The sequence below is a fragment of the Mesoplodon mirus genome (assembly GCF_964341445.2).
Source record: "Mesoplodon mirus genome assembly, chromosome: 2".
Classification (NCBI taxonomy): Eukaryota; Metazoa; Chordata; class Mammalia; order Artiodactyla; family Ziphiidae; genus Mesoplodon; species Mesoplodon mirus.
Genome location: NC_138977.1, coordinates 23,399,541 through 23,412,323, shown reverse-complemented (window position 1 = coordinate 23,412,323; position 12,783 = coordinate 23,399,541). Strand labels below are relative to the sequence as shown.

The window sequence follows — 12,783 nt, the reverse complement described above, 5'->3', positions numbered from 1 at the left end:
CAGAAAACTCTGAGAACTAAAAACTCCAGGGAGACCTATTTATAGCCGACCCCACAATATTATGAGATTTACCCCCAGGAGCTTAATCAGGTTTCCTCAATAAATATCAGGGGAAAAAAAATACCTTTTGCTTTTGGCAAGGGGTAGGGAGGGATGGAGGAATAATTTTAAAATATACCACAGTATTCTGTTCTTCTTAACAAGGCCTTCTCTCAGGGAAAGCTAATTATCCGAAGCCTTACCTGCTGAGGTATTATCAGAGCCTAACTGATGTGGGAGAAAGAAAACACCCAGTCCAGCCCACTTAAGCCATTCTGTCCCACCTAAGGAGGAAAAAAACCTCTGAGAAATTCTTATGAAGTCCATGTTCCAGGGGCATAGTTTCACTCAAAGATTAAGACCTAATCATAGGACTATACAATGCTTACCTTTCCCCCACATTACTAAGGCCTATTTGTATCAGTTCCTCTTACCCAGTACCACATGGTCAACGATTAAGAAAAAATTGCATGGTATACCAAAAGACAAAAAAAAAAAAAAAAATTAAAGAGCATCAGAACCAGACATGGAAGGGATGTTTGAATTATCAGACCACGAATGTAAAACAACTACCATTAGCATACTAAGGGCTCTAATGGATAAAGAAGACGGCATGCAAGAACTGTCATGGGCAATGGGCAATGTAAACAGAGAGATATAAATCTTAAAAAAGAACCAAAAGGTTGTTCGGCCGCCGGCCGCGGCGGTAAGATGGGGTGACTGCGCGGCGTCTTCGGCGCTGAAGGGGTTAATTCATCAGTTCGCCGCCATCACCGGTGCAAGTGAAAGTGTAGGGAAACACACGCTTGAAACCTAGCACAATAATCTGGAGATGGAGGCTTCCCTGGTGGCGCAGTGGTTGAGAGTCTGTCTGCCGATGCAAAGCACGTGGGTTCGTGCCCTGGTCGGGAAAGATCCCACCTTCCGCGGAGCGGTTGGGCCCGTGAGCCATGGCCGCTGAGCCTAAGCGTCCGGAGCCTGTGCTCTGCAACGGGAGCAAGCCACAACAGTGAGAGGCCCGCGTACCGCAAAAAGATAATAATAATAATAATCTGGAGATGGCAGTCACTATGTTTTTGGATGGTGGAGGAATGGCCGAGGGGCCCGGTGCCAGTTCAGCAAGTGTCTCCACTGTCAGATCTCCCACAGACGAGGAAGTCCGTGCCTGAGTTTCTCAAAAGCAAGAAATATGGGCGGAACTAGAACCTTTGTTTGGTGCTCCTAAAAGACGACAGCCTGCACGTTCAATATTTGGTTTCCGGGATTTTCAAACTGAAACTATTCGTCAAGAACAGGAATTAAGAAATGCAGGAGCACTAGATAAGAAACTACCCTTGCGGATCTCTTCTGGCCACCCATTGATTGGATGCATGAAGGCAGCTTAGAAACAGCCAAAGAGTGTGGCCAGACGCAGAATAAGTGGCTGATGATAAACATTCAAAATGTACAAGACTTTGCACGCCAGTGCCTCAACCGGGAGGTACGGAGCAAGGAAGAAGCGGAGACTATTATTCAGGAACATTTCATTTTCTGGCAGGTTTATCACAACAGTGAGGAAAGTCAGAGATACATACAGTTTTATAAGCTAGGGGATTTACCCTATGTTTCCATCTTGGATCTGGGACAGGTCAGAAGCTAGTAGAGTGGTACCAGTTAGACCTATCTTCTTTCTTGGACCAAGTAACAGGATTTCTGTGTGAACACGGGGGGATTTCTGTGTGAACACGGGCAAGTAGATGGACTTTCTAGCAGTCCCCACAAAAAATGTTCCTGTTCGGAGAGCCTTATAGATGCAGGTGAAGACAGCCAGCTAGAAGCCACTATTAGAGCCTCCTTGCAAGAGACACAATTGATTACACACAGGCGAAACAGGATAGCCGCTCAGATGAAGAATCTGAGTCTGAATTTTTTTTCTGGCAGTGAGGAGTTCATATCCGTTTGTGGCTCTGATGAAGAGGAGGAGATAGAGAATCTTGCCAAGTCTGGAAAGTCTCCCCACAAAGATTTGGGGCATAGAAAAGAGGAGAACAGAAGGTCACTGGCTGAGCCCCCTGCCAGAACTGAGCCTGGAACAGCCACAAACCACCAAGGATTGCCAGCCGTGGATTCACAAATATTGGAGATGCCACCGGAAAAATCAGATGGAATACTGGAGGGCATTGATGTAAATGGACCAAAAGCACAGCTGATGTTGTGGTATCCAGATGGAAAAAAGAGAGCAAATCACTCTTCCAGAGCAAGCTAAACTACTAGCTTTGGTGAAGCATGTCCAGTCTAAAGGATATCCACATGAACGTTTTGAACTTTACACCAATTTCCCTCGAAGGAAACTCTCTCATCTGGACTATGATATTACATTACAGGAGGCAGGGCTTTGTACAGGAAACAAATTAACATCATGGTCTGACCACTCTCAGCTTACCCCTTTTTCCCTGTTTCTGTGAGATACCTTGTCACTGAGTATGCATTTTGGCTCATAGGACCATAGAACCAAAGGTGGGCAAGAAAGTCACCTTCTTTCTCCTTTATTTATTGTTCTCTCCTATAATCAGTGTCACCCCTCCCCGCTTTTTTCCTCTCCTCTCCCATTTTCTTCTTTTTCCTACTTTTCTCTCTCTTTCTTACCTAGTTTGGTGACCAAATGGAAGTGTGAGGATAAGACCTCCTAGTACTGGCAGCAGGAAATGTATGTTCCAATAAGTGGTCTCCTACACGGCACTTTTTGAGGATCAAATGATAATGTTACTCCTCAGACTGCTTTGGTAAAGGAATGGCTAGATTCATATAAGAACAGCTTCCCTTTTTTGTACACCCCATTTTTAGTAGGAAGAAGAAATTCTCTAACACATGTTTTGTTTTGTTGTTCATGTAGGAAATATCATATAACAAAGTGTCCAGGCTTTTGTTTACATGCAAAAAGCATCCTTTATAATTACTGCTCATCATATTTAAAAATTTTTTCAAAGGATTCCCATCGTCCCAGCTAGAATTATTTCCATGATATATGTTACTGACAGAAAGAGTGTTAAATTAGGGTGAGTAGCATGGGGTGGCTTTCAATATCCTAGGCTGAGACAACTTGCTTCATTATCACCCTATACACTATCTTGATCCTGCTAGTCCTGGAATGGACATTTCATGAGCATATTGTTGTGACTGGGATAGGAAGGTGCTTGCTGTTTTTGCCAGTACGGCATATTGGTTCCTTTGGCCCTTCCATTGTTGGGGTCCACAAGTGATCTATAGGAAGGCAGCTGTTCAATAATCATGAGTACAATGGCTTGTAGTTGTAACCAGTATGCTTATTGATTGTCCTATGTGCTTTAAGCCATACTTAATGTATGCCCCTGGGGGAAAAAGAAAAAGATGCAGCTGAGAGTTGCTAACAATGTTCCTTTGGTTACAAATAATGATTCATTTTTTACCCTTGGTTGGAACAGTCTCTAAAAGGCTCTGGTGACTGAGCTTAATTCCTCATGCTGTTTCTTGCAAAAGGTATCAAAACTGAAAACCTCTCTAAGGGGAAGATATTTCAAATCAACTCATAAGACAACATTTACTAAGGGAGGTGGGGAAGATTACCAGTAATCTTCAGATGTGAGTTTTTTCTGCCAACAAAAGCCACATTCAAATTGTGGTTGGTGAGTGCTTTTTTCAGTATTATTTAGAAGAGGCCATCTTGAATCTATATAATATGATTCGACTTATCAGCTTAACATTATGCTCAATTTGTATTTTGGGATTTAGAGTCCTCTGAAGGGGTAGTAAGAATTCTGGTGGCAAAATCAGAACTTTAACTTGTTATAAAGCCATAATACAGAATGAACCTATTTTGTCAATTGGGGTTTAGACTGACTGATTCTTCTACTTGAGGAACATAAATTGCTATTGTTCAGAGACCTTTAGTTTCCCATCTACTTTAAGATCACTCTCTTGGCAAGATGGGGATTAAAAAAAAAAAAACAATGATGCTTGTGTGTTGCTAGTACACAATTACAATTAGAGAATACAGTTTCTAATGGCTGGACATTGAGAGACCCTCCCTAAAGAATTAGTTATATATCTCTTTAAGGAAATCATGGAAAATTTTGTTTATTCTTCAGTGATTCCTTTTGAATTAATATTCTTACATTTTTTTCTAAGTCTCTGTAAGTGCAAGTATATAATTGTATAAATCTTTATAAATATATTTATATAATTACCAAAAAAAGAACTGGAAGACATTTTTCAGATTAAAAAAATTAAAATGGAGGGGACACAGTTTTTAGGGGCATGAGCCCACTGTGTCCTCCTTTGCCTGGTAAAGCAATAACGCTATTCTTTTCTACTTCACATCCCCCCCCAAAATTAAAAAGAAATGAAGAATGCTTTTGATGGGCTTATTAGTAGACAGAATATGGTTGAGTTAAGGATCTCGGAGCTACAGCAATAGAATCCTCAAAAACCCAAATGCAAAGAGAACAAGGACTGAAAAAAAAAAAAGAACAAAATATCCAAGGAATGTGGAACAACTACAAAAATCATAACATACATGTAATGGGAATACCAGAAGAGGAAGAAAGAGAAAAAGGAAGAGAAGAAATGTTCCAAACAATAATGACTAAGAATTTCCCTAACTCAATGTGAGACATCAAACCATAGATTCAGGAAGCTCAGAGAACACCAAGCAGGATAAATGAAACCAACAAACAAAAAACCTAATCATATCATTGTCAAACTACAGTATATCAAAGACGAAGAAAAATCCCAAAAGAATCCAGAGGAAAGAAATTCCCTATCTATAAAGGAACAAAGATAAGAATCACATATGACTTCTCAGAAACCATGCAAATGAAAGAGTAGGTTGAAATATTTAAAATATTGAGAAAGAAATAACCAACAACCTAGAATTCTATACCCTATGAAATTATCCTTCAAAAGCGAAGGAGAAATAAAGATTTTCTCAGACAAACAAAAATTGAAGGACTTTGTTGCCAATAGACCTAACTTGTAAGAAATGTTCCAAAATTTTTTTTCAGAGAGAGGGAAAATAATATGGCAACTAGACCTACATAAAGAAAGGAAAAGCATTAAAAAGGATTAAGTAAAGGTAAAATAAAAACATATTTTTTGTATTCTTAATTGATCTAACAGATAATGGTTTGTTCAAAATAATAATACCAAATATATATGCTTCTGTGCTTGTATTTCAGTGAAATAATGACAACAATGATACAAGGGACAGGAAGGAGTAATTAGGATTGTTTTATTATAAGTTACTCATGAAGCAGTTTTGAAAGTGGACTTAGAAGAGCTGTAAATATATATTGTAAACTCTAAGACAACCATTAATTTTTTTAAAAAAAGTATTCAATCTACTAAGAAAGGAGCAGCTAAAGGAGCAGCTATAAAATGCTCAATTAAAAATAATAAAGCCAGAAAAAAGAGTGGAAGACAAAAAACAGGAAGAGATATGAAATGTAACAAATAAACAGCAGTAACAAATGTGTTATATTTAATAAAACTATATCAATAGTCAATTGACTTTGAAATCAATGATCTAAATCACCAATTAAAAGACAGAGACTGTCAGAGTGTATCAAAGACCCAACTGTATGCTATCTACAAATAATGCACTTTATTTTTTTTTATTTTTTATTTTTTATTTTTTTTGCGGTATGCGGGCCTCTCACTGTTGTGGCCTCTCCCGTTGCGGAGCACAGGCTCCGGATGCACAGGCCCAGCGGCCATGGCTCACGGGCCCAGCCGCTCCGCGGCATATGGGATCCTCCCAGACCGGGGCACGAACCCGTATCCCCTGCATCGGCAGGCGGACTCTCAACCACTGCGCCACCAGGGAGGCCCCAAATAATGCACTTTAAATATAAAGACATAGAAATAAAGAGTAAATGAATGGAGAAAATATATCATGCTAACATTAATCAAAAGAAAGCAGAACTAGCTATATTAATTTTGGACAGGGAAGACTTCAAAGCATGGAAACTTAACAGGGATAAAGAAGAGCAATACATAATGATAAAGGGGTCAGTTGTCCAAGAAGACATAGCAATGCTTAATATGTAGACAGAATATCAAATTATGTGAAGCAAAAACTAGTAGAACTTCAAAGAGAAATGGCTGAATCCACTGTCTTACTTAGAGACTTCAACACTCCTCTCTCTGAAGTAAACAGATCAAGCAGGCAGAAAATCATTAAAAACATAGTTGAGGGCTTCCCTGGTGGCACAGAGTTTGGGAATCTGCCTGCCAATGCAGGGGACATGGGTTCGAGCCCTGTCCTGGGAAGATCCCACATGCCATGGAGCAACTAAGCCCACGAGCCACGACAACTGAAGCCCGTGGGCCCACAGCCTGTGCTTCACAACAAGAGAAGCCACAACAATGAGAAGCCTGTACACCACAATGAAGAGTAGCCCCCGCTAGCTGCAACTAGAGAAAGCCCCCATGCAGCAACGAAGACCCAACAGAGCCAAAATTTTTTTAAATAAATAAATAAATTTATATAAAAAAGACATAGTCGAACTCAACAATACCACAAATCAACTGGATATAATCACTTTATAGACTACTTCATTCAACAATAACAGTATAAATATTCTTCTCAAGTTCACAAAGAATATTCACCAAGATAAACCACATGTTAAGCCATAAAACAAACCTTAACAAATTTAAAAGAGCAGAAATCAAACAATGTCCGCTCTCAGACTACAGTAGAATTAAACTAGAATCCAATAACAGGATGAAAATTGGAAAATCCCAAAATATGTGGAGATTAAACAACACACCTTTAAATAAGAAGTGAACCTAAGAAAAAACATCTAGAAATTTAAAAATATTTTAAACTAGATGAAAATGAAACTTATCAAAATGTGTGGGATGTAGCAAAAACAATACTTAGAGGGGAATGTAGAGCACTGAATGTGTATATTAGAAAAGAAGAAAGATCTAAAATCAATAATATAAGTTTCTACCTTAGGAAACTAGAAAAGGAAGAGCAAATTAAGTTAAAAGTAAGTAGAAGGAAAGAAATAATAAGAATTAGAGTCAAAATCAATGAAATTGAAAACTGGAAATCAATAGAGAAAAATCAATGAAAATAAAGTTCTTTGAAAAGATTAATAAAATCAATAAGCCTCCAGCCAGACTAAGAAAAAAAGAGGACACAAACTACTAATATCAGAAATGAAAGCATAAATATAATTACAGATCTCGTGGACACTAAAAAGATAATAAAGGAATACTATGAACAATTCTATGCCCACAAATTTGATAACCTAGATGAAATGGACCAACTCCTTGAAAGACGCAAACTTCCAAAACTCACAAGAAAGAGACTATCTGAGTAGGCCTATATCTATTAAATAAATATAATCAATAATTAATAATTTTCCCAAACAGAGAACACCAGGCCCAGATAGGTTCACTGGCAAATTCTACCAAATATTTAAGGGAAATTTTCTACCAATTCTCTACAACCTTTTTCAGACAATAGAAGCAGAAGAAATCCTTCTTAACGCATTGTATTAGGCCAGCATTTCCCTAATACCAACACTAGGCAAAGAGATTACAGGAAAAGCAAAGTACAGACCAATATCTCTCATGAACTTAAAAGCCAAAATCGTCAATAAAATACTAGCAAGTGGAATCCAATAATGTATACAAAGATTTATAAACCATGATTGAGTGGAATTTATCCCACATATTTAAGGAGGAACCTTAAATGTATATTGCTAAATGAAAGAAGCTAATTTGAAAAGGCTACATACTGCATGATTCCAACTATAATGACATTCTGGAAAATGCAAAACTATGGAGACAGGAAAAAGATTAGTGGTTCCAGGGATTTGGTGGGGGAAGAGGGATGAAGAGCCAGAACATAGAGGATATTTAGGGCCATGAAAATACTCTGTATGAGACTACAATGGTAGATACATGTCATTATATGTTTTTAAACCCATTGTATGTACAACATCAAGAGTGAATTGTAACATAAACTTAGGACTTTGAGTGATTATGATTATGAATGTAGGTTCATCAATTATTAACAAATGTACCAGTCTGGTGTGGATGTTGATAATGAGAGAGGCTACATCTGGTGTGGTGGTAGGGGTTAAGCAGGAAATCCCTATACCTTCTCCTCAATTTTGCTGTGAACATTAAACTGCTCTTAAAAACACTTTAAAAAATCCTATGATCCTATTATACATACTATAGAGTAATATAGTAAAGTATATAATAATACAGAGAAAAGATAATTATAGTAAACACATATATCATGCTTAATGTATGTACTGTTGTAAGTTCTTTAAATGTTTGCAAGTTAATTATTTAAAAAATTATTTAATCCCATTATTCTCCTCAATTTATGTATAAAAGGGTATCAGGAAAACAGAACTTGTCCAATGTCCAACAGCCTTGTCCAATGTCACGCAGCTAGTTCATGGCAGAGTTGATACAAAACTAGCTATATAAATGGAACGAAGACAAGGTAGGCCACTCCATCAGCATCAAGTACACATTTCAGATGTGCATTTACTGCCTCATAGTACAGTCAGAGTCTATTTTCATATAAAAGAGAAATCCTTGCTCACGGTGACTACTGATTTCTTCCATTTGTGTACTGGCATTTTTTTCCTCCTTCTCAAACTGTCCCTGCAACTTTTCCTCACTGTCTCCAACAATGACAGTGCTGGGGGAAAAACTACCATTCAACTATCCATCTCTTAGGGAGAAGTCACCTACAAAGACTGAGGCTGAATTATGCAGGCACAGTTTTGCCCCACATGCCTCTGCTACATACCCACCCTCTCCACCATGAAAATAGTGAGGTAGGATAAATATATTATGAACATATCTAGAATAATAAATTCAACAATCCTCCAATTCAATTCTGCCATCATGAGATATGAAACATACTATAACCTAACTGCTTTCTCTATTCACTTTGTGTTGTTTTTTTGATAAGATGGAATTTGAATATATTACTTGATTCAAATTTATTTTGTCTCCCCAGTTAATATGGAGGTTATGAAGTGAAAAAGAACAAAAGAGGAGGAGAGGGATTAATAAATGTAGACAGAGCTGATTGCATTTTTCAGGCTAGGCAGAATATTAACACAATAATTATTTATGCTCCCACAATTATTTTAGTACCCACCTCTGTAATATAGAGTATTCAATTAGTCCTTGTGTAACAGTTTCTCTTCTCAAGCATCACAAGTGTAAATAAGGGACAGATTCATACTATGCTAACTCAGATTAGTGGATTTTCCTTTTTTCTTCAGTTTACTCCCATTGTGTTATTCACATCTTAAAACTTAAGGGTTTCTGGGAGACGTTGTACAACTTTGAAAGGTAAATAACACCACCCCTTTAAAAAAAAAAAACCTTTTCATTTAAAACAAATTTTATTCACTGGTTCTCCTAAATCTTTCAAATAGACTTTTTGGTTAGCTCTACTGAGTATGTATATTTGTTTTAAACTGTTTATTGAAATGCTACTTGATTTTGGTAGAGCAAAAAAAAAAAAATCCATTAAACATTGATTATCCCTTAACACTACTTTAATGTTAATTATTCTTAATATTTATTGCCAAAATATGTTCTAAAATAGTAGCACCAAATATTATTTTATACCTTATCAGCAAAATATAAGCTTGAATTTAAACAGTACCTGTTATTATAGTACCCACCAATAAAAGTTACTCACAATTATTGTTGTTTTATCATTTCTTAAACCTTCTAAGTATAATATGGGTAATACTTTTGAGGGTTTGCTAGGTGAAAACTGGAGCTTTCATTTTTATTGTATTTGACTGTAACAGAAACTAAATATGTGGAAAAAAGTTTATATATCAATTGTTTTCCTCCTTTATGTTCCTTATTTGAGGCCTGTCTTTCTCAGTTTGTGCACTTTTCTGTTGCTTCTTATAGCACTTCTGTGATTGAGGAATTCTTAAATCAGAAGTTTGACAAACACTCTCTTATAATGTCTAACCCGTGATGTTCATATCTTAACTCAGTTACACATGGGAATTGTTTTGGTATGTGGACAGGTGGGTATCTATGATCTTATTTTCTGTACTTCTGTTTTCCCCATGTCACCTTTATCTAACACTTTCCACATATTCAATTATATCTTTTCTACTTTCTTGTTCTTTGGTCTTCTTAATTGTTCATTGTCTCTCCCTCTCTATTTTTCCCTTCTTGCTTTTGTACACTATTCCTTCACTTTTACTTTTCCTTAATTAAAACCTGCCATTCAACCTCTATTTTCTCTTCCTTCTCCATTCAGTGACCCATATTTACCCTATTTTCCCTGATCTGGTCATAAAGATTTTTGAAAAATGTTAAACCTCAGTAATTCTTTCTAATTCAAGAGAAGAGGGTATAAGCAGCACAGATGAACATAGAATTAATCACATATATTAATGGATTACTTAAAATAAATCCAGTTTAATGTAACTGTAAAAGACTACAATGCTGATTTTAAAAATACATAATAATAGATACACTGGAAGGCTGAATAAGTTGATCAGTCAACCATACTAAACTAAAAGGTGAAAAACAGGATGCTGAATGCAATAAAGAAAAAAGTAAAATCATGATCTAGGTCTTGAGTTTACTACCTATATGAAAAGAATGTATAAAAATTATAAGATAAAAAGGAAATCTCATATATATTTAGTAAGAATTCATAATGATTAATTGTCATAATCAAGCAAATACTCTAAGATCGGGCTAGAAGCCATAGTGAATGAATTAGGAAAGCTTTATAAAAAAACCTCACATGGAATTACTTTTCAAAGCAGAGATTCTAAGAAGGAAAGAAGAGAAGGGCATTCAGAAATTAATAATGAAAACTGCTATCATGCATAAAGTAGTTATTATGGGTCAGACACTGTCATCTATCCCTCAAAACAATCATGAGAAACATACTGATTTTATGGATAGGAAAACTGAGGCATAAAAAGGTTAGGAAATCTGTACAAAATCACACAGACAGCAAGTGGCAGACTGAACCTAGGTGACCAGCTCCAGAACCCATGATTCTAACCACTACTCAACTACTTTCAAAAAGATGTTGACTCTTAAATAGGTGTAAGATATGCTTAGGAAGCAAGAAATAGGATTATCTTGATGAAAACGAAAATGTAAAGAACTGAGAGATCAGGCCAAAGAGACATATTGGGGCTATTTTATAGATTGAAATATGGATAACATTGATCATGGTTTTTAGTCCTGGAGAATCATTTAAATAGGGAAATCCTGATGTAGGAAGATTTGTCTAAAAGTTGTATAAAGAACAGAGATTGAAAACAGGGAGATCAATATTCAAGGCATAAGAGCTTGACCATAATTAATTAAATAATTAATTATAATTATTAATATGTAGTTATGATCTGTACTGTATGCTTGCCCTGTGGCTCTGCAACTGTCCTAACTGGAATCTTATTTTCTCTGTTTAGATATCCAATCCCATCCCAGACTCAGATATCTGTGGCATGGTACGGAGAAAATTTTAATAACTAGAACCTTATCAGCAGCAATCTCAACGTCGTGCATACTATTACATTTTTATTTTCCATCAGAGTTTCTTCAAGAACTTTCTATAATTGATATCTCCATTTCCTCATTTACCGTTCTCTCCTCAATCTTTGCCAATTGGATTTCTACCTTCATTTACACAAAATTTCTGAAACAGTACTTGTAAATGTCGTCAGTATCCTTTATCTTGCTAAACTTGATTGTTTCTTTGGGTTTTGTACCTCCCTGGAACTTACAGCAGCTTTTGACGCAATAAACTATTCCCTTTATCCTAGAACACTTCTCTTGGTTGATGCAACACCACACTCTTGGCTCAAAGCCTACTTCTTCTCTATTTCCTTTGTTGGCTGGATTCCTCTGATAGGCCACTAAATATAGATGACTTTCAAATAATTCTCTAGTCTATATTTCTCCACTAAATCCAGGTTTATAGATCTCACTTCTCTGACATTTGCACTTGGCTGTTTATTAGGCTTCTCTAACTAAACATAGACAAAGCAGAAATATTTATTTCCTTCAAAATCTGTCTCCCTACAAGTGTTTCCACTTCATTGTATGGTATGACCATTCACTCAAGTTAACACCTAGGAGTCTTCCTGAATTCTTCCCTCTACCTGAACCCCTCCCAAACCCCATCTACCACTCTTATCAGCTTTAACTCCTAAATATATCTTCTCTATCTCCAGTTTTCTTCATCTCCACTGCTATTACCCCAAATCAGGTCATAATTATTTCTCCCCCAGACTCTTACAATAGTTTTCTATTCTATCTGTGTCTTCTTTTATGTTTCTACAGTTCATTCTTCATGTAGAAGCTACAGTTTATCTTTCAAAAATATAGTTCTCAATTTTTTGCTTAAAATTTTCTATGACTTTGCACTGCACTTGGAATAAAATCAAAAACCTTACGTGGCTTATAAAGACCTACATGACCTAACTTCAGAGTACTTTTTTGACTTGATTTACTACCATTCCTCTGTCATTGCTCATTAAGCTCCAACCACAGCAGCCTTCTTTAGATTCCTCACATTCTCAAATCTTATTTTGGCCACAGTGACATTGTACTCATTAATTTCTTTGTCCTTTTGCAACAAACACTATGCCTCTGGGTCTTCAAATGACTCCCAGTTGGAAATTTCTTGCCAATCATATCTCAGCTCATATACTCATCAGAGAAACCTCCCCTGATCATCTTGTC

The 12,783-nt window shown here is 36.6% G+C and overlaps 1 pseudogene across 1 annotated transcript; it reads left to right on the top strand.

The window, feature by feature from the left end:
- The first annotated feature begins 565 nt into the window (after positions 1-565).
- LOC309815623 (UBX domain-containing protein 7-like) lies at positions 566-2,512 on the top strand (annotated as a pseudogene). The gene is made up of 3 exons: positions 566-670; positions 713-848; positions 1,075-2,512. The product of its transcript is annotated as a UBX domain-containing protein 7-like (transcript).
- The last annotated feature ends 10,271 nt before the right edge of the window (positions 2,513-12,783 follow it).